This window comes from Oncorhynchus clarkii, chromosome 15 (assembly GCF_045791955.1).
Source record: "Oncorhynchus clarkii lewisi isolate Uvic-CL-2024 chromosome 15, UVic_Ocla_1.0, whole genome shotgun sequence".
NCBI classification, from domain to species: Eukaryota; Metazoa; Chordata; class Actinopteri; order Salmoniformes; family Salmonidae; genus Oncorhynchus; species Oncorhynchus clarkii.
The window spans coordinates 14,067,416-14,090,632 of record NC_092161.1 but is presented as its reverse complement, the minus strand read 5'-3'; the positions used below and the strand labels follow the sequence as shown (position 1 = coordinate 14,090,632).

General features: G+C 42.9%; 1 long non-coding RNA gene and 1 pseudogene across 1 annotated transcript; both read left to right on the top strand.

The window, feature by feature from the left end:
- LOC139366795 (thiamine pyrophosphokinase 1-like) overlaps window positions 1-23,217 on the top strand; it is a 59,348-nt pseudogene that overhangs the window by 27,792 nt on the left and 8,339 nt on the right.
- On the top strand, window positions 4,911-8,377 carry LOC139366681 (uncharacterized). Its single transcript, XR_011626789.1, has 3 exons — window positions 4,911-4,981; window positions 8,064-8,156; window positions 8,259-8,377. It is a non-coding gene; the product is annotated as an uncharacterized lncRNA (long non-coding RNA).

The following is a 23,217-nucleotide window of genomic DNA, read 5'->3' as shown; positions in this document are numbered from 1 at the left end:
ACCTATCCGAATCCTACCTATCCGAATCCTACCTATCCGAATCCTTACCTATCCGAATCCTTACCTATCCGAATCCTTACCTATCCGAATCCTTACCTATCCGAATCCTACCTATCCGAATCCTACCTATCCGAATCCTACCTATCCGAATCCTTACCTATCCGAATCCTTACCTATCCGAATCCTTACCTATCCGAATCCTACCTATCCGAATCCTACCTATCCGAATCCTACCTATCCGAATCCTTACCTATCCGAATCCTTACCTATCCGAATCCTTACCTATCCGAATCCTTACCTATCCGAATCCTACCTATCCGAATCCTACCTATCCGAATCCTACCTATCCGAATCCTACCTATCCGAATCCTTACCTATCCGAATCCTACCTATCCGAATCCTACCTATCCGAATCCTACCTATCCGAATCCTACCTATCCGAATCCTTACCTATCCGAATCCTTACCTATCCGAATCCTACCTATCCGAATCACAACTCATGAGTAGCAGACCCTTTTCTTTCATTCCTGAGCCAATCAGATGTGCCTAAACCTACTGTCAAGTTACCAGGTTGTTTGCTAGCTAGGTAACATGACTGAACAATGTTTGTTATTGTTATCAAACCAATCATTTGCGACCCGGCTTAGTTTAAAACGGCCGTGACATTTGTGAAATAATATATAATGCGTGCGAGTCCCGATAGAAAGAAAAAAAGTAATCTCCGGTAATATGGGTCATATGTTTTTACCCGTTTAGAGACGAGACGTTTTCTTTGCTGTAAATCTGCAAGCATGCCTGTCGCCAAGCGGTGCTCCATTTTACCTCTGACATCCAGAAGCTGCATAACAGTGAACTTTCAAAGTCCGTTCAGACTTGTCTGTGCTCTTGGTTATAACAGGCAATGCAATGATACAATGTAGGCTGTCAATATTGCTCGCTACTTCAATGTAACAAATGTACAAATCTAACAACAGAAAACTTAGCAGGGGCTGGGTCTGCATCTCCGCTCGCCATCACGGCTAAAATATATATTTTTTAAACTGATGGAGAAATAGAAGCGCGTGAGTCAGGGGCGGGCTGATCGGGGAAGCGGCTGGCTGATTACAGATGACACATGAAATGCGCATGAAAGTGAATACTATTGGACCAGGGCATACAAGAGACTAGTGGCTGTTGCTTAAATTCAAGTGAATTTGTAAACAAAACTGACTTTAAAATATTTTATAACAGGTGCCAGCAGGTTCTTTAGATCGGTCGGGCTGAAAAATTCTGTAGTATCATATGAAACGGTACTACAGTCGTGGCCAAAAGTTTTGAGAATAACACAAATATTATTTTTCACAAAGTCTGCTGCTTCAGTGTATTTAGATATTTTTGTCAGATGTTACTATGGAATACTGAAGTATAATCACAAGCATTTCATAAGTATCAAAGGCTTTTGACAATTACATGAAGTTGATGCAAAAGTCTATTTGCAGTGTTGACCCTTCCTTTTCAAGACCTCTACAATCCGCCCTGGCATGCAGTCAATTAACTTCTGGGCCACATCCTGACTGATGGCAGCCCATTCTTGCATAATCAACGCTTGGAGTTTGTCAGAATTTGTGGGTTTTTGTTTATCCACCCACCTCTTGAGGATTGACCACAAGTTCTCAATGGGATTAAGGTCTGGGGAGTTTCCTGGCCATGGACCCAAAATATCAATGTTTTGTTCCCCGAGCCACTTAGTTATCACTTTTGCCTTATGGCAAGATGCTCCATCATGCTGGAAAAGGCATTGTTCGTCACCAAACTGTTCCTGCATGGTTGGGAGAAGTTGCTTTCAGAGGATGTCTTGGTACCATTCTTTATTCATGGCTGTGTTCTTAGGCAAAATTGTGAGTGAGCCCAATCCCTTGGCTGAGAAGCTACCCCACACATGAATGGTCTCAGGATGCTCTACTGTTGGCATGACACAGGACTGATGATAGCGATCAACTTTTCTTCTCTGGACAACCCCAAACAATTGGAAAGGGAATTCATCAGAGAAAATGACTTTACCCCAGTCCTCAGCAGTCCAATCCCTGTACCTTTTGCAGAATACCAGTCTGTCCCTGATGTTTTTCCTGGAGAGAAGTGGCTTCTTTGCTGCCCTTCTTGACACCAGGCATCCTCCAAAAGTCTTCGCCTCACTGTGCGTGCAGATGCACTCACACCTGCCTGCAGCCATTCCTGAGCAAGCTCTGTACTGGTGGTGCCCCGATACCGCAGCTGAATCAACTTTAGGAGACGGTCCTCGTGCTTGCTGGACTTTTTTGGGCGCCCTGAAGCCTTCTTCACAACAATTGAACCACTCTCCTTTGAAGTTCTTGATGATCCGATAAATGGTTGATTTAGGTGCAATCTTACTGGCAGCAATATCCTTGCCTGTGAAGCCCTTTTTGTGCAAAGCAATGATGACGGCACGTGTTTCCTTGCAGTTAACCATGGTTGACAGAGGAAGAACAATGATTCCAAGCACCACCCTCCTTTTGAAGCTTCCAGTCTGTTATTCAAACTCAATCAGCATGACAGAGTGATCTCCAGCCTTGTCCTCGTTAACACTCACACCTGTGTTAACGAGAGAATCACTGACATGATGTCAGCTGGTCATTTTGTGGCAGGGCTGAAATGCAGTGGAAATGTTTTTTGGGAATTCAGTTAATTTGCATGGCAAAGAGGGACTTTGCAATTAATTGCAATTCATCTGATCACTCTTCATAACATTCTGGAGTATATGCAATTTGCCATCATACAAACTGAGGCAGCAGACTTTGTGAAAATTTATATTTGTGTCATTCTCAACTTTTGGCCACGACTGTACAGTATTCTAATGTTGGTATCATAAGTATCATGCCGTTTTGGTACCGTGATATTACCGTGGTACTGACATGCCATGATGCAACACACATGCACCCAGTCAAGTCTTCAAAACACTTTAGTTACAAATGTTAGTGTAAGGGTCCTTGACAAGGTTGTGTTCACCTCTGTGTTAAACCCCATACGTTCAGTCTGTCAGTCAGTTCATTACATCCGTACTGCGGTGACAAACGAGCTTGATTAAGTGTGTCTGTGTTTGTGTGTGACTCATAGGAGTTAGATTAATTGGAGGTGTTGAGGTATGAAGCAGCAAATGACAAGATGTCTTTGGCATAATGACAAACAACAAAGAGTGAGGGGGGGGGGGTGAAAGAGGGGGAGGGAAGAGAGGCGAGAAAGAGAGAGGGAGGGAGAAACTGGGGTATGTGGGTGGTAATATTGCTAGAGCAAAAACATTTAATTCAAAATAACTGTGCTCAGGCTCCTTGTAAACTCATTCACCTGAGAAGAGGGGATTGATTTGGAGACCAGGTAAAATAATTTTGGAGACAAATTAAACACCCTCACCGCAAATTATTTACGATAATAGGTAATAGATGTGTGTGCGTGTCTCTCTGCGCGTGTGTGTGTGTGTATGTGTGTGTGTGTGTGTGTGTGCGTGCACGCGTGTGCTTCCAGCTGTCAGAATTAGACGCTCATCCATGTTTGTCGAACATCAATTTTCTAAATTGTTCCAAATGTTACATTTCTAAGTGTTTAAGGTTCTGTTTAGGCATTAACTCCGAATGGTTAATGTTTGGGATAGGCTTAAAACAAAAATCTCAAAAACAACTTTCTATCCCTAGATTCAACATGCAACCTTTGGCGTGGCTGGCGCAATGCGGCAGGGTTTCTAAAACAACCGGGTGTAATATACATCTGGCCACTGGTTGGTTTTGTGGCGCTCGTCTGATTTTGCATAGGGAACTGTAAACAGGAAGAGGCACATATTTATTCGCCCAGCAGCAGTCACTGAGCTAGCAAGCTAAAGTTTTAGCTAGTGAGTCACATAAATTTACATTCAGCCTGTTAAATATTTCAGTCCGATTGGCCTTATCTTACTATATAAGCATGGCTTAACATAGTTTGATAGCTAACATGCTAGCTAGCTAATGCTAACAACACCAGCTAATCTCCTATGTGGATGCCTCCATCTTTGTAGCTAACGTTAGCTAGAGAATTAAAGTAGCTGGTTAATGTGGTGCACAGCAGGCTACAATACTGTTATAGTATTACTGAATGACAACACTATAGCTTTGTCATTACTAGTTGGCAAGTTGGTTGATTATGTGATACAGTAGGCTACAGTACAACATTACTAAACGATAACAACGTAGCCTTGTCACTAGATACTAGTTGGTTGATGTGATGGGGTACAGTAGGCTACAGTACAACATTACTAAACGATAACGTAGCCTTGTCACTAGATACTAGTTGGTTGATGTGATGGGGTACAGTAGGCTACAGTACAACATTACTAAACGATAACGTAGCCTTGTCACTAGATACTAGTTGGTTGATGTGATGGGGTGCAGTAGGCTACAGTACAACATTACTAAACGATAACAACGTAGCCTTGTCACTAGATACTAGTTGGTTGATGTGATGGGGTACAGTAGGCTACAGTACAACAACAGTAGTCTTCCTACTGTTCTGTTATTCGTTTGGTCTGGAAATGGTTAAATCAGCTAATATTATAGAGATCACACATTCATGCAGCGGTGGTGTTGTCACATTGTCTTTATCCATACCATAACTGCTGCTATGGATACGCCTGTTACTTGAGAATGCTGCCCTCTTTGCCAGGTCTCCCTTGAAAAAAATAGCTTATTACCAGGTCAAAAATAACATAACGGTTGTGTGTCGACTCTCACTAGATAGAATTCTATGGTTCAGTGGCAGATTTCGAAAAAAAGAAAATGGACATATACAGTATATCATCAGCAATTCTCAATCAGATGAGATAAACCGCTAACCCAAAATTGAATTTCATAAATGTGCGCACTAATAATTGTTAATTTTCCAATTCTCTAGGCCCGATCCATTCCCAAACTTGAAGCCCTCTGTCCCCAGCAGGAAAAACAGGAAAAAGTGTTGGCTTAAGGTACAACATCCTATTGAGGACATTTTAAGATAAATGAAGTTCGTATTTAGATGTAGAGTTAATGAATAGAAGCATATACAAGCAATCAATGAAATGTATTGTATACAGTCATATGGAAATGTTTGGGCACCCCTCTGAGACTGCATAATAATTTACTCTGTCGTCACAGAAAATGATCACAGTGGCATGCCATTCATTTTCTAATAAAAGCTGAGTACTGGGGTATTGTCCAGACAAAGATTTTAGTGTAGCAATATTAAGTTGTATGAAATTAAATCAGATGTGAAAAATAGGCTATGCAAAAATGTGGGCACCCTTGTCATTCTGTTGATTTGAATACCTGTAACTACTTAGCACAGATTAATTGGAACACACAATTGGTTTTGTGAGCTCATTAAGCCTGGAACTTCATAGACAAGTGCATCCAATCATGAGAAAAGGTATTGAAGGTGGGCAATTGCAAGTTGTTGTTCTCTTTGACTCTCCTCTGAAGAGTGTCAACATGCGGGCCTCAAAACAACTCTCAAATGACCTGAAAACAAAGATTGTTCAACATTATGGTTTAGAGGAAGGCTACAAAAAGCTATCGAAGAGAATAAAGCTGTCAGTGTCCACTGTGAGGAACATAGTGAGGAAATGGAAGACCACAGGCACAGTTCTTGTTAAGGCCAGAAGTGGCTGGCCAAGTAAAATATCGGAGTGGCAAATGCAAAGGATGGTGAGAACGGTCAAAAACAGCCCACAGACCACCTCCAAAGACCTACAACATCATCTTGCTGCAGATGGTGTCACTGTGCATCGTTCAACAATGCAGCGCACTTTGCACAAGGAGAAGCTGTATGGGAGAGGGATGCGGAAGAAGCCTTTTCTGCACACAAACAGAGTCGCGTGAGGTATGCAAACGCACATTTGGACAAGCCAGCTTCATTTTGGAATAAGGTGCTGTGGACTGATGAAACAAAGATTGAGTTATTTGGTCATAACAAGGGACGTTATGCATGGCGGCAAAAGAACACAGCGTTCCAAGAAAAACACTTGCTGCCCACAGTACAATTTGGTGGGGGTTCCATCATGCTGTGGGGCTGTGTGGCCAGTGCTGGTACTGGGAATCTTGTTAAAGTTGAGGGTCGCATGGATTCCACTCAATATCAGCAGATTCTTGGGAATAATGTTGAAGAATGAGTCACAAAGTTGAAGTTACACCGGGGCTGGATATTTCAACAAGACAACGACCCAAAACACTGCTCAAAATCTACCTGAGCATTTACGCAGAGGAACAAGTACAATGTTCTGGAATGGCCATCCTAGTCCCCAAAACTGAATATCATTGAGGATCTGTGGGATGATTTGAAGCGGGCTGTCCATGCTCGGCAACCATCAAACCTAACTGAACTGGAGATGTTTTGTAAGCAGGAATGGTCCAAAATACCTTCATCCAGAATCCAGACACTCATTAGAGGCTATGGGAAGCATCTAGAGGCTGTTATTTTAGCAAAAGGAGGCTCTACTAAATATTGATGTGATTTTTATATTGGGGTGCCCACATTTATGCACCTGTCTAATTTTGTTTTGATGCATATTGCACATTTTCTGTTAATCCAATAAACCTCATTTCACTACTGAAATATTACTATGTCCATCAGTTATTTGATAGATCAAAATGAAATTGCTGATCCAAACACCCAATTATTTATAAATGGAAATTGTCAGGGGTGCCCAAACTTTTTCATACGACTGTGAATTCCCTTTTACATCAGCAGTTGTCACAAAGTGCTTCTACAGATACCCAGCCTAAAACCCCAAACAGCAAGCAATGCAGATGTAGAAGCAGTAAGGAAAAACTCTAGAAAGGCAGAAACCTAGAGAGGAGCCTGGCTCTGAGGGGTGGCCAGTCTTCTTCTGGCTGTCCCGGTGGAAATTATATAAGAGTACAGCCATTTTGGCCAGATTGTTCTTCAAGGAATTTAAATGTTCATAGATGATCAGCAGGGTCAAATAATAATCACAGTGGTTATAGAGGGTGAAATGGTTCAGCACTTCAGGAGTTAATGCCAGTTGGTTCTTCATAGCTGAGCATTTAGAGGTTGAGACGGTATGTCCGGTATAGAGAGGCAGGATCAAACAGTAGGTCCGGTAGAGAGAGACCGGATCAAACAGTAGGTCCGGTAGAGAGAGACAGGATCAAACCGTAGGTCCGGTAGAGAGAGACCGGATCAAACAGTAGGTCCGGTAGAGAGAGACAGGATCAAACAGTAGGTCCGGTAGAGAGAGACAGGATCAAACAGTAGGTCCGGTAGAGAGAGACAGGATCAAACAGTAGGTCCGGTAGAGAGAGACAAGATCAAACAGTAGGTCCGGTAGAGAGAGACCGGATCAAACAGTAGGTCCGGTAGAGAGAGACAGGATCAAACAGTAGGTCCGGTAGAGAGAGACCGGATCAAACAGTAGGTCCGGTAGAGAGAGACAGGATCAAACAGTAGGTCCGGTAGAGAGAGACCGGATCAAACAGTAGGTCCGGTAGAGAAAGACGGGATCAAACAGTAGGTCCGGTAGAGAGAGACAGGATCAAACAGTAGGTCCGGTAGAGAGAGACAGGATCAAACCGTAGGTCCGGTAGAGAGAGACAGGATCAAACAGTAGGTCCGGTAGAGAGAGACCGGATCAAACAGTAGGTCCGGTAGAGAGAGACAGGATCAAACAGTAGGTCCGGTAGAGAGAGACAGGTTCAAACAGCGGGTTCATTTGTGTAGACTAAGCCCTAGAGGTTTTGTAACGTCACATGATTTAGCGTACTTGTCAATCCAGATCTGAATATTTGATATCCTTTTTACTGTACACAGTTTTTTTTTTCCCCCAAAGAGAATCACTGAATGTCCTACTACGAGGATGTGGTCAGGTTGACTCAGGTCTGAGTCACAATAACACAGATCACACACACCACAGATTGCGAGGGGAAGTACAATGAGCAGTAGGGAAAATCAAGTCTGCTGCGTGGTTGCCACACACACACACACACACACTTTAATTTAGGTTTGTGTATAGTCAAGGTTTTGTCATCTGCCAACCTGCTCGTGGGTGACAGGTAACCGTGTTTCCACCAAGCTGTTCGTGGCCTGGAGTGGCACGCTGGAACTTCCAGAGGCTTGAAGACCTGAAGCCATGTGATGTGGTCCAGGTAATTATCACACACGTATACTCACTCACTCGGTTTTGTTGTATAATTATTTTCACTTAAAAAAAATGTACCTTTCTTTTTTAAATCTGACACCCCTATTAGCTCAACCACAGTCCTCACAACTGCATTCATCAGCCCCTGCACCTGCTACACCGGCTGTGACAGGTGATTATCACATACATGTATACACACATGCATACTCTCCCTCACTTGGGGCTCTATTCAATCACATCCACTTTAGCTGACATCCACATAGCGGTTGTTTTGGTGGTGTCTGAGGTGGAACTGTGTTAGAGCTGTCATTCACAAGCTGCTCCCTGGCATTATACTTAAAGCGGACATTGCCATTGGCTGCACGGAGTCGCATTAACAGAAAACTCATGCAGCCCTGTTTACAAGTTTGAACACTGGAATGTGAGATGTAATCTACACCTTGAGTAGTCTGATAGAAATCCTCATTATTTTATTTTATTATTTTTTAATTTGAGCATCAATATGTCTGTATAGCCTAACCTTTCTCATTTTGAATTTGTAACACAGGTAGGATGGGTGCAGCTGCTCACCGATTTGACAGTTCCGAGGCAGTTACACCTCAGCTATGCGGGTGTCGGCTTTCAGGCGGTTAACTCTTCATCTGATTGAATCTAGGCCTTTCTCTTTTAGATCTGCCACCCCCAGCAGTTCATATGCAGTCACAGCAGTCCTCTGCTGTGGTATGTAATTTACCGGCTGCACCAGGTCTTACTACACTGGCCGTGAAGGGAGAAACTACTGAGGAAAACCCAGATGGATCCAGGTCATTCATAATTATATTACATACGTTCACTCACTCACACCAACAGATGTGCACACAAACATGTTGTTGACCTGTATAGTTACTGTCACTTTGTGCATCTCTTTCAGATCGGCCATGCTCTCCACCACTGCCCGACAGCCTCACCCAGAAGTGCATACATGGGGCCTATCAAGACTGACAAAGCAGAGATGGGTGGCTGACAAGGAAACATGAAACATGCACACACACGCTCTCTCTCTGTGTCTCTGTCTCCCACACACACACACATATTATCCCCAATATAAATACATTGTAATAACTTGTTTATTTTATGAATCTTCCATTTTATTTTAGGATTGGAGATATCTACTGTATGCCTACATTTCCATTATCAATATCTACATAATTCCTCTAAATATCTACCAAATCAAAGTGATATTGATAATATTGTAAAACAGTATTACTTAATGTGTACAGTTTGAGGAAATTCTGTGTGCTCTTTTTGAGTTGAAAAACATAGCCCACTCTCACACACACACATTAGACCCAATGTAGATACATTGTTTATTTTATGTATGCTACATTTTATTTGAGGATTATGTGCAATAAATTACATTCACAGTTAGAGCAACAGTTTGGGGTATTGGATATTTCTCAGATTTTTTAAAATTAATGATCAAAAGGAAGTCGGCAGACCTCTGGGAGTGTGTGCAGATTTTGTGCTGAAACAGGGCCCCAACAGCCCTCACATACCGTGCCTTTGGAAATTATTCAGACCCCTTGACTTTTCCCACATGTTGTTATATTACAGCCTTATTCTAAAAATGGATTTAAAAAAAAATGTCAGCAATGTCGTGGAAATTTCCTGTATTACAAAATCATGAGAGAGCAAACCACCCACAAGTCAGAGCTATCATAAAGTCCATCTTTAATTATATGAGCTTCACCTTAGCCCTGTGACTCTCCGATCAATTCAGTGTCCATAAATGAATTATCTGAGAGTGCTTACAAAACAGTCCTTAGTAACATTTATAGCCAAGACACACCCTGTCTATCTCTGGAGAGACCCTAAAATAGCTGTGCAAAACTCACATGACGAATAACAGATCTTAGGAACATTATACAAAGAACCTTTTACCAGAAAAAAAGAAGTATCCTACAGCCAGACAGCATTAGCTATAAATTATCCTTCAGTTTGCCCTCTTAGACACAGTTCTTATCTCATTCTTGGTACCATTTAGGACCAAAACATTACCTCATCCAATGGCCTATATCCATTGTCAATTTCTAGATACTCCCATAAAAAATACAACCCCTCCTGGACAAGCTTACAGAGAGAAGTGACTGGCACACAGACATTGTGGAGCCAACTAACTGGTTCCTCATTAATCACACCATCCCTTCACATGGTTTAGGAATAGTTACAGACACATTCACAGATAAGACTAACCCGACCTCTCCCCTCTCTGGGCCCAAGTAACTTTCCCTACATAAACATGCTTATGAAAATTAATAAAACATCTTATTTATATATGTTACCTAAATAATTCTGATTCTGCTACCACAGCAATCTACACATAATACCCCATAATGACAAAGCAAAAACATGTTTTCAGAAATTGTTGCAAATTTATGACAAATAAAAAAAACAAAAATACCTTATTTACAAAAGTATTCAGACCCTTTGCTATGAAACTTGAAATTGAGCTCAGGTGCATCCAGTTTCCATTGATTATCCTTGATGTTTCTACAACTTGATTGGAGTCCACCTGTGGTAAATTCAATTCATTGGACATGATTTGGAAAGGCACACACATCTTATATAAGGTCCCACAGTTGAGAGAGTGCATGTAAGCAAAACCAAACCATGAGTTCGAAGGAATGGTCCGTAGAGCTCCGAGACAGGATTGTGTCGAGGCACAGATCTGGGGAAGGGTACCAAAACATGTATGCAGCATTTAAGATCCCCAAGAACACAGTGGCCTCCATCATTCTTAAATGAAAGCCGTTTGTAACCACCTATACTCTTCCTAGAGCTGGCCGCCCAGCCAATCTGAGCAATCGGGGGAAAAGGGCCATGGTCACACAGCTCTAGAGTTCCTCTGTGGAGATGGGAGAACCTTCCAGAAGGGCAACCATCTCTGCAGCACTCCATCAATCAGGCCTTTATGGTAGAGTGGCCAGATGGAAGCCACTCCTCAGTAAAAGGCACGACAGCCCACTTGGAGTTTGCCAAAAGGCACCTAAAGACTCTCAGACCATTAGAAATAAGATTCTCTGGTCTGATGAAACCAAGATTGAAGTCTTTGGCCTGAATGCCAACTGCCACATCTGGAGGAAACCTGGCACCATCCCTACGGTGAAGCATGGTGGTGGTAGCTGTGGGGATGTTTTTCAGCAGCAGGGACTGGGAGACTAGTCAGGATGGAGGAAAAGATGAATGGAGCAAAGCACAGAGAGATCCTTGATGAAGTCCTGAGTGCTCTGGATCAAGTTCTCAGACTGGGGCAAAGGTTCAACTTCAAACAGGACAACGACCCTAAGGACACAGCCAAGACAACGCAGGAGAGGCTTCGGGATAGATCTCTGAATGTCCTTGAGTGGCCTAGACAGAGCCTGGAATTGAACCCGATTTAACATCTCTGGAGAGACCCTAAAATAGCTGTGCAGCGACACTCCCCATCCAACCTGACAGACCTTGAGAGGATCTGCAGGGAAGAATGGGAGAAACTCCCCAAATACAGGTGTGCCAAGCTTGTAGCGTCATACCAAAGAAGACTTGATGCTGTAATTGCTGCCAAAGGTGCTTCAACAAAGTACTGAGTAAAGGGTCTGATACCTATGTAAATGTGACATTTCATTATTTTAAAAAATAAATTATAATTGTCACAATATTTTTTAACCTGTTTTTGCTTTGTCACTCACTATAGGGTGTTGTGTGTAGATGGGGGGGAAAAAATATTTGATCAATTTTAGAATCAGCCTGTAATGTAACAATGAGGAAAAAGTCAAAGGGGTCTGAATACTTCCTGAAGGCACTGTTGGTACAGGGTTCCCAGGAGTGGCAGGCAAATATGTTTATTGTCATGCAAAAGTATTTCTTATGTACCAAAAACCATTCCCTGGCTACCCATCCACACCGCTCCGGCCAAACTGAAGTTTGTTCTCCGCAATGAATGTATGTGGCGATTTAAAATTCAGGGTGAGTCATCAGATAAACAAGGCCAATGAATGAAGAGAGAGGTGACCTGGAGGGAGTTCCAGACCTCAGCTTTTTATGAAGCAGAATAGCAGAGGGTGGGGGGTGGATGACAAGGGGAAAAAATAAACATGCACACACATTCTCCTCTCTCTCTCTCTCTCTCTCTCTCTCTCACACACACACACACATTCTCTCCTCTCTCTCTCACACACACACACACACACATTCTCCTCTCTCTCTCACACACACACATTCTCTCTCTCACACACACACATTCTCCTCTCTCTCTCACACACACACACACACATTCTCCTCTCTCTCTCTCTCTCTCACACAGAATCTGTACGTATGCAAATACATTGTAAGGTATCAAGGCCTACAACTCTAGAGTGCAGTAAAAAATATATTTTTCATTAATATTGTAATTAACTGACAATTCTATAATGTATACATATTATAACAATACATAAGTGACCAATAGTTGTGATTATTTAGTGTTTTAATTACTCAACAAGTATTGTCTCAAAGTGGGATTGAACCGTGTCTCGAAAGCAGCAGAAAAGGTCAAATAAGGTCACAATTTATGTTATGGCAGATGCTTACGCCAGTCCACCATCCCCGTCCACAACGCCTCAGCAAAACCAAAGGCTACTTGAAGGTAACATCGCTCATTGTTGTCCCTAGTGGCAAGTTTCTGCATCATCTCCAGCCGTCCTCAGAAAAGGATGGAAGGTCGAACACTGACTTGTATCACGTGTGACCTGGCTGGGCGTATGTTCTACAAATGGAGATTTGGTTTGAAAATGTATGCTTGTTTACCGATGCCCTTTGAGTAGTGATGGCTTGTGTGAGGAGCGCAGGTGATTTACATGATGGAGGATTGTACTGTGGTGAACTTCAGCCTCAGAACATGGAAAGACGTGCTATTCAGACCAAAGCCCGGAATACAGACAGACCCAGATTAGTTTGACATTCTATGTTTTATGGGACAATAAAATGGAATGTAGAAACCAGATACACTAGAGATGTCCTTGACATTTGAAACAGTGTTCTGCTGTTCTGTAGAACATTGCCAAAAATAACTGGAATGTTTCAAGGAACGTAATCCAAATTTATTTTTGGAAACTCCAACTTTCATCATTGGCTTTGTAAAAATAAAGGCTTTTCAATTAATACCCATCAAAATCTAAATTTATTTGTCACGTGCAGCAAATACAACATTACTGTGAAATGCCCTTTCCCAACAATGCACAGTTAAATACAACATTACTGTGAAATGCCCTTTCCCAACAATGCACAGTTAAAAAGTAAGAACATTTGCACTAAATAAGGAAATACTAACACAATAAAATAACAATAGCGAGGCTATATACAAGGAGTACCGGTACCTAGTCAATGTGCTGGGGGTGTGAGGTAGTTAAAGTGGTAATTGAGGTAATATATACAATACCAGTCAAATGTTTGGACACACCTACTCATTCAAAGGTTTTTCTTTATTTTACTATTTTCTACATTGTAGAATAACAGGGAAGACATCAAAACTATGAAATAACACATATCGAATCATTTCACTGTATCTCATCACTTTTTCTATTGTATTATTGACTGTATGTTTGTTTATTAAATGTGTAACTCTTTGTTGTTGTTTGTGTCGCACTGCTTTGCTTTATCTTGGCCAGGTTGCAGTTGTAAATGAGAACTTGTTCTCAACTAGCCTACCTGGTTAAATAAAGGTGTTCTCAACTAGCCTACCTGGTTAAATAAAGGTGTTCTCAACTAGCCTACCTGGTTAAATAAAGGTTCTCAACTAGCCTACCTGGTTAAATACAGGTGTTCTCAACTAGCCTACCTGGTTAAATACAGGTGTTCTCAACTAGCCTACCTGGTTAAATAAAGGTGTTCTCAACTAGCCTACCTGGTTAAATAAAGGTGTTCTCAACTAGCCTACCTGGTTAAATAAAGGTGTTCTCAACTGGCCTACCTGGTTAAATAAAGGTGTTCTCAACTGGCCTACCTGGTTAAATAAAGGTGTTCTCAACTGGCCTACCTGGTTAAATAAAGGTGTTCTCAACTAGCCTACCTGGTTAAATAAAGGTGTTCTCAACTAGCCTACCTGGTTAAATAAAGGTGTTCTCAACTAGCCTACCTGGTTAAATAAAGGTGTTCTCAACTAGCCTACCTGGTTAAATAAAGGTGTTCTCAACTGGCCTACCTGGTTAAATACAGGTGTTCTCAACTAGCCTACCTGGTTAAATAAAGGTTCTCAACTGGCCTACCTGGTTAAATAAAGGTGTTCTCAACTAGCCTACCTGGTTAAATAAAGGTGTTCTCAACTAGCCTACCTGGTTAAATAAAGGTGTTCTCAACTAGCCTACCTGGTTAAATAAAGGTGTTCTCAACTAGCCTACCTGGTTAAATAAAGGTGTTCTCAACTAGCCTACCTGGTTAAATAAAGGTGTTCTCAACTAGCCTACCTGGTTAAATAAAGGTGTTCTCAACTAGCCTACCTGGTTAAATAAAGGTGTTCTCAACTAGCCTACCTGGTTAAATAAAGGTGTTCTCAACTAGCCTACCTGGTTAAATAAAGGTGAATTTAAAAAAATAATGATAATAATAAATAAATGTAGTAAGCAAAAAAGCGTTAAACAAATCAAAATATATTTTAGATTTGTCAAAGTAGCCACCCTTTGCCTTGATGACAGCTTTGCACACTCTTGGCATTTTCTCAACCAGCTTCACCTGGAATGCTTTTCCAACAGTCTTGAAGGAGCACTTGTTGGCTGCTTTTCCCTCACTCTGCGGTCCAACTCATCCCAAACCATCTCAATTGGGTTGAGGTTGGGTGATTGTGGAGGCCAGGTCATCTGATGCAGCACTCCATCACTCTCCTTCTTGGTAAAATAGCCCTTACACAGCCTGTAGGTGTGTTGGGTCATTGTCCTGTTGAAAAACAAATGATAGTCCCACTAAGGGCAAACCAGATGGGATGGCATATCGTTGCCGAATGCTGTGGTAGCCATGCTGGTTAAGTGTGTCTTGAATTCCAAATAAATCACAGACAGTGTCACCAGCAAAGCACCATCACACCTCATCCTCCATGCTTCACGTGGGAACCACACATGCGGAGATCATCCGTTCACCCACTTTGCGTCTCACAAACCCACAGTGATTGGAACCAAAAATATTACATTTGGACTCATCAGACCAAAGGACAGATTTCCACCGGTCTAATGTCCATTGCTCTTGTTTCTTGGCCCAAGCAAGTCTCATCTTCTTACTGGTGTCCTTCTGTAGTGGTTTCATTGCAGCAATTTGACCATGAAGGCCTGATTCATGCAGTCTTCTCTGAACAGTTGATGTTGAGATGTGTCTGTTACTTTAACTCTGTGAAGCATTTATTTGAGCTGCAATGTCTGATGCTGGTAACTCTAATTAACTTATCCTCTGCAGCAGAGGTAACTCTGGGTATTCCTATCCTGTGGCGGTCCTCATGAGAGCCAGTTTCATCATAGCACTTGATGGTTTTTGCGACTGCACTTGAAGAACTTTAAAAGTTCTTGAAATTTTCCCCATTGACTGACCTTCATGTCTTAAAGTAATGATGGACTGTTTTTTCTCTTTGCTTATTTGAGCTGTTCTTGTCATAATATGGACTTGGCGCATTGAGAAGGAAAGAAATTCCACAAATGAACTTTTAACGAGGCAGAACTGTTAATTGAAATGCATTCCAGGTGACTACCTCATGAAGCTGTTTGAGAGAATGCGAACAGTTTGCAAAACTGTCATCAAGGCAAAGGGTGGCTAAAATATATATAATATAATATAAACTTTTTTGCTTAATAAATGATTCCATATGTGTTATTTCACAGTTTTGATGTCTTCACTATTATTCTACAATGTATAAAATAGTAAAACAAATATATTTAAAAAAACCTTGAATGACTAAGTGTGTCCAAACTTTTGAATGGTACTGTACATGTACAGGGGTAAAAGTGAATATGCCGTCCGGATGGATAATAGACAGAGTAGCAGCATCCCAATACATTTGAGTCATTTAGCAGATGCTCTTATCCAGAGTGACCTACAGTTAGTCCCTACATCTACAGATAGCTAGGAGGGACAACCACATATCACAGGCATAGAAAGTACATTTTTCCTAAATAAAGTAGCTATCAGCAAAGTCATAGCTAGTAAAGGAGGAAAAAATTGTGAAGTGCGATTGCTGTTTCACAAAAGGCTTTTTTTTTAGGTGTGTGTGTGTGTGTGGGCGGGGGGTGATTATTTAAGATACCCATTGAAGAGGTAGGGTTTCAGATGTTTTCGGAAGATGGGAAGGGACTCTGCTTTCCTAGCTTCAGGGGACTAAGCAGCTTTGTCTGGTAAGACGAGGTGCGGAGGTGTGTGTCTATTTGTCAAAAACAGCTGGTGCGCGATGTCTAATATTAAAGAAGTCTCAAGGTATTGCTCGTCTGAGGTAGAGTACCTCAAGATAAGCTATAGACCACACTATATGAGTTCTCATAAAAATGATTTGTAGCCGTCTGTTTACCACCACAAACCGTTGCTGGCACTAAGACCACACTCAACGAGCTGTTTAAGGCCATAAGCAAATGCTCATCCAGAAGTGGCACAAACTTAAATCTTTTTTTTACCTCATTTCTGCCTGCATGTTACATGTGCAACCAGAGGGAAAAAACTCTAGACCACCTTTACTCCACACACAGAGACACATACAAAGCTCTCCCTTGCCCTCCATTTGGCAAGTCTGACCATAAATTAATCATCCTGATTCCTGGTTACAAGCAAAAACTAAAATAGGAAAGTAGGAAGGACCAGTGACTCGCTCAATAAGGGAATGGTCAGATGATGCGGATGCTACGCTACAGGACTGTTTTGCAGCACAGACTGGAATGTATGTTCTGGGATTCATCCAATGGCAACCACTCCACAAATTCTTGTTACCAAACTGTAGTTTTGGAAGGTAAGTTAGGACATCTACTTTGTGCATAACACAAGTAATCTTTCCAACAATTGTTTACAGACAGATTATTTCACTTGTAATTCACTGTATCACAATTCCAGTGGGTCAGAAGTTTACATACACTAAGTTGACTGTGCTTTTAAACAGCTTGGAGAATTCCAGAAAATGATGTCATGACTTTAGAAGCTTTAGACCTCCACAAGTCTGGTTCATCCTTGGGAGCAATTTCCAAACACCTGAAGGTACCACGTTCATCTGTACAAACAATAGTACGCAAGTAGTAACACCACGAGACCACGCAGCCGTCATACCGCTCAGGAAGGAGACGCGTTCTGTGTCCTAGAGATGAACGTACTTTGGTGCGAAAAGTGCAAATCAGTCCCAGAACAACAGCAAAGGACCTTTTGAAGATGCTGGAGGAAACAGGTACAAAAGTATCTACTGTACATACATATACAGTGCCTTGCAAAAGTATTCATCCCCCTTGGTGTTTTTCTTATTTTGTTGCATTTCAACCTGTAATTGACATGGATTTTTATTTGGATTTCATGTAATGGACAAACACAAAATAGTCTAAATTAGTGAAGTGAAATGAAAACAATAACTTGTTTTAAAAAAAAAAAAAAAATGAAAAGTGGTACATGCATATGTATTCACCCCCTTTGCTATGAAGCCCCTAATAAAATCTGGTGCAACCAATTACCTTCAGGAGTCACGTAATTAGTTAAATAAAGTCCACCTGTGTGCAATCTAAGTGTCACATGATCTGTCACATGATCTCAGTATATATACACCTGTTCTGAAAGGCCCCAGAGTCTGCAGCATCACACAGCAAGGGGCACCACCCAGCAACCGGCACCATGAAGACCAAGAAGCTCTCCAAACAGGTCAGGGACAAAGTTGTGGAGAAGTACAGATCAGGGTTGGGTTATAAACAAATATCAGAAACATCCCACGGAGCACCACTAAATCCATTATTAAAAAATTGAAAGAATATGGCACCACAACAAACCTGTCAAGAGAGGGCCGCCCACCAAAACTCACGGACCAGACAAGGAGGGCATTAATCAAACAGGGAACTAAGAGACCAAAGATAACCCTGAAGGAGCTGCAAAGTTGAGTATCTGTCCATAGGAACACTTTAAACCATACACTTCACAGAGCTGGGCATTACGGAAGAGTGGCCAGAAAAAAAGCCATTGCTTAAATAAAAAAATAAGCAAACACATTTGGTGTTCGCCAAAAGACATGTGGGAGACTCCCCAAACATATGGAAGACGGTACTCTGGTCAGATAGAGACTCAAATGTAGCTTTTTGGCAATCAAGGAAAACACTGGCGTAAACACAACACCTATCATCATCCCGAGAACACAATCCCCATGTTTTTCATCGGCAGGGAAACTGGTCAGATTTGAAGGAATGATGGATGGCGCTAAATACAGGGAAATCCTTGATGGAAACCTGTTTGTCTTCCAGAGATTTGAGACTGGGACGGAGGTTCACCTTCCAGCAGGACAATGACCCTAAGCATACTGCTAATGCAACACTCGAGTGGTTTAAGGGGAAACATTTAAATGTCTCGGAAATGCCTAGTCAAAGCCCAGACCTCAATCCAATTGAGATTCTGTGGTATGACTTAAAGATGTCTGTACACCAGAGGAACCCATCTAACTTGAAGGAGCTGGAGCAGTTTTGCCTTGAAGAATGGCAAAAAAAATCCAGTGGCTAGCTGTTCCAAGCTTAGAGACATACCCCAAGAGACTTGCAGCTGTAATTGCTGCAAAAGGTGGCTCTACAAAGTATTGACTTTAGGGGGGTGAATAGTTATGCACGCTCAAGTTTTCAGTATTTTATTCTTATTTGTGTGTTTCACAATAAAACAAGATTTTGTATCTTCAAATTGGTAGGCATTTCTGTAAATGAAATGATACAAACACCCCAAAAATCTATTTTAATTCCAGGTTGAAAGGCAACAAAATAGGAAAAATGCCAAGGGGGTGAAAAGTTTCGCAAGCCTCTGTATATATATACACACCTCAAATTTCACGGGAATATAGAAGATTGGATTTATTTTCATAGTGTTATCATGTACAGTAGGTGGTAATTGGCTTCTAACCAGCCAGCACTATAACAGTATTAGATCCAGAGTTATTCTGGAAGCTCATTCTGTTCTGACTTCTCATGTGTGTGTGTGTGTGTGTGTGTATTCATGCGTCATCTCTCCTCCCTATTGTGTGTGTGTGTGTTCTGTCAGTGAAGTGCTAATTGTAATCATCAGGTTTAACTGTGATGTTTTTAATTGAACATTATGGGTGAGAGGTTCTGGGAAAGATAAATGTGTTAGTGTCTGTGAGTGTCTGTGTATGTGTCTGAGTGTTCCTGTGTGTCTGTGTGTCCCTATGTGTCTGTGTGTGTCTGTCCCTGTGTGTCTGTGTGTATCAATCCCTGTGTGTCTGTGTGTATCAATCCAAAATCAAACCTTACAGAAAACATTAAAGAGACACCTACCTGGTTTGTAGTTTTTTATGTTGTTGCTTCTGATGTGTGTGTGTGTGTGTGTGTGTGTGTGTGTGTTTTAGGGCAGGATACACAGGTTGGGAGTGAATCCAGCACTGGACGGGAGATGGTGCAGTCTAATAGCTATAGGAGGACCGTGTAGAACACACACCACTGGACTCAAATGGAACCTGGGTGAGTACACACAAACAAACTCCTTTTTCCCTCCGCTTTGTTCACAAAATCACCCCATCTGTCTGTCCTCCCCTGTCCCCCTGTGGTTTGTCCCAGTCCTAGGCCCAGTGACCAGCTGTGTTGTTAATGAGTTAGCTCAGACCACAGTACCACCGGTACAGGGGGTGGGGGGGACCTCAACAATCTGTTAAGGTTGGTTGTATAATTCAGTGTCAAGGGGAATCCAGGCAGAAGCATTCATGGTGTATGTGCGTGTGTGTGTGTGTGTGTGCATGCTAGCTTGCTTCTTGGCTCCTTGCCAGTGAATATACAGGTAACTGCTAAAATAAAGGAAACACCAACATAGTGTCTTAATAGGGTGTTGGAACCACGAGCTGCCGGAACAGCTTCACTGCACCTTGGCATGATTCTATAACATTCTGGAACTCTATTGGAGAGATGTGACACCATTCTTCCACAAGAAATTCCGTAATTTGGTGTCTTGTTAATGGTGGTGGAAAACGCTGTCTCAGGCACCGCTCCAGAATCTCCCATAAGTGTTCAATTGGGTAGAGATCTCGTGACGGAGACACACACCCTTTAAACGCCCCTATGCTCATTTGAAACCCCATTTTCAATGTCACAGACCTTTTCTTCTAGTCATGGTAGCCAAAATAATGGGCAGCTGGGCATTTTTATACACGACCCTAAGCATCATGGGATGTTAATTACTTAATTTAGGAACCACACCTGTGTGTAAGCACAACCTTTCAATGTTCTTTGTATTCCTCATTTACTCAAGTGATTCCTTTATTTTGTTACCTGTGTGTGTGTGTGTGTCCATCCGTGAGCGTGTTTGTGCATGCTTTCCCACCTGTTACCTTGGCACCTGATTGATAATAAGGGTGAGATTATGCGTAAGAGGCTCCTTCAGATTAACAAGGCATAATAAAATGAATAATTCATCACACAATTAAAAAAGAAGGCAGTAGAATATTTCCCCTGGGATCGGATGGATGAAGATAAGAAAAGTATTGGACCCTCAGCTTTTGTGTGTGTGCGCATATGCAAATGTCTCCATGTTTCCGTAAATGTGTGTTTGACTGAGTAACCTGGCAACAGTATTTTAGAGAAACTAGTGGACAGATTAGGAGTTCTGTAATGGCAGATTTCCTCTTCGTCTGAAGAGGAGTAAGGTCCGAACCAAGATGCAGTGTGGTAAGTGTTCATGACGATTTATTAAAAACGAACTGAACACTGAAATACAAAACAATAAACGATGTGATGAAAACGAAAACCGAAACAGTACCGTGTGGCGTCAAACACTCACACGGAAACAAACACCCACAAACCAACAGTGAAACCCAGGCTACTTAAGTACCCCCCCCCTCAAAGGTGTGGACTCTGGCCGCAAAACCTGAACCTATAGGGGAGGGCCTGGGTGGGCGTCTGTCCGCGGTGGCGGCTCTGGCGCGGGACGTGGACTCCACCATAGTTTTAGTGCGCCTCTTAGCCAGCCTCTTTGGCCTCTTTAGAGCGGCGACCCTTGCCGCCGACCTTGGACTGGGGACCCACGCCACGGGTCCCGAGTGGACTGGAGACTCCGGCGCCGGAGTGAAGGGCGATTCCGGCATCGCCGATGTGACAGGTGGCTCTGGCAGCTCCTGGCTGGCTGACGGCTCTGGCAGCTCCTGGCTGGCTGACGGCTCTGGCAGCTCCTGGCTGGCTGACGGCTCTGGCAGCTCCTGGCTGGCTGACGGCTCTGGCGGCTCTGGCAGCTCCTGGCGGCTCTGACGGCCCTGGCAGCTCCTGGCGGCTCTGACGGCTCTGGCAGCTCCTGGCGGCTCTGACGGCTCTGGCAGCTCAGGACAGATGGGAGACTCTAGCAGCTCAGGACAGATGGGAGCACCGGTAGGCAGAAGACGGAGAGACAGCCTGGTGCGGGGGGCTGCCACCGGAGGGCTGGTGCGCAGAGGTGGCACTGGATAGACCGGACCGTGCAGGCGCACTGGAGCTCTTGAGCACCGAGCCTTCCCAACCTTACCTGGTTGAATGCTCCCGGTAGCCAGGCCAGTGCAGCAAGTTGGAATAGCCCGCACTGGGCTGTGCTGGTGAACCGGGACACCATGCGTAAGGCTGGTGCCATGTACGCCGGAGACCAGATGCGTAAAGCCGGCCCGATACGAGGAGCTATGCACATGCACTGGGAGACTGTGCGCTCCACCGCATAACACGGTGCCTGCCTGGTCCCTCTCTCTCTCTCCGGTAAGCAAAGGAAGTTGGCGCAGGTCTCCTACCTGGCTTCACCACACTCCCCTTGTGCCTTTTGGGGCTGCCTCTCGGCAGTGGCAGTGGTGTGGAGAGAGTGACTAGGCATAGATGACAACAGAGAGTGGCAGTGGAGTGGAGAGAGTGACTAGGCATAGATGACAACAGAGAGTGGCAGTGGTGTGGAGAGAGTGACTAGGCATAGATGACAACAGAGAGTGGCAGTGGAGTGTGGGGGGGGGGGGGTCAATGCAAATAGTCTGGGTAGCCATTTGGCATTCAAAACATGGCAAGAGCACCAAATTGGCCACTGGGTAGAAGCTTAAAAAGAGTAGAGTCTGACCCCCGTTAACTTTAATGGCTCTGTTGAGCAAAGCTTCAACCCCTCCAAAAAGATCACATTAAGTTAATGGAGGGCAATGTAGGAGCTGTAGTTTTATAGAGAATGAATGTTCAATAAGGTACAGTAGCGTATGTGGCTGAGCCATGTGATGTCATCGAGCATTTCAGTTTGTGTGTGAAAGGTGAATACTAGAAAACAATCTTACTTGTGTTGTAATTAATGACATCACGCAGTGGATCTCTCTCCTGAGTTTTGGAAAGAGGAAGACATGATCTGGAGAGAGAGTTGTGTGTGTGTGAGGCTCAGAAGGAGCTAATGCAGGGTGCTAATGTGTTTGGAGGATCAGTTGAAGCTGTAAATGTTCTTACTGAAGTGTCAAATAAAATAAACGTTTATTAGTCACGTGCCGAATAAAAGACCTTACAGTTAAATGCTTACTTACAAGCCCCTAAACAACAACGCAATTCAAAAAATAAGAATCCAAAATAAAAGTAACAAGTAGTTAAAGAGCAGCAGTAAAATAACAATAGCGAGACTATAAACAGAGGGTACCGGTACAGAGTCAATGTGTGGGGGCACCGGTTAGTCAAAGGAATTGAGGTAATATGTACATGTAGGTAGAATTATTATAGTGACTATGCATAGGTAATAACAGAGTGGCAGCGGTGTAATGCAAATATAGGTAGCCATTTGATTAGATGTTCAGGAGTCTTATGGCTTGGGGGTAGAAGCTGTTTTAGAAGCCTCTTAGACCTACACTTGGTGCTCCGGGACCGCTTGCCTTGCGGTAGCAGAGAGAACAGTCTATGACTAGGGTGGCT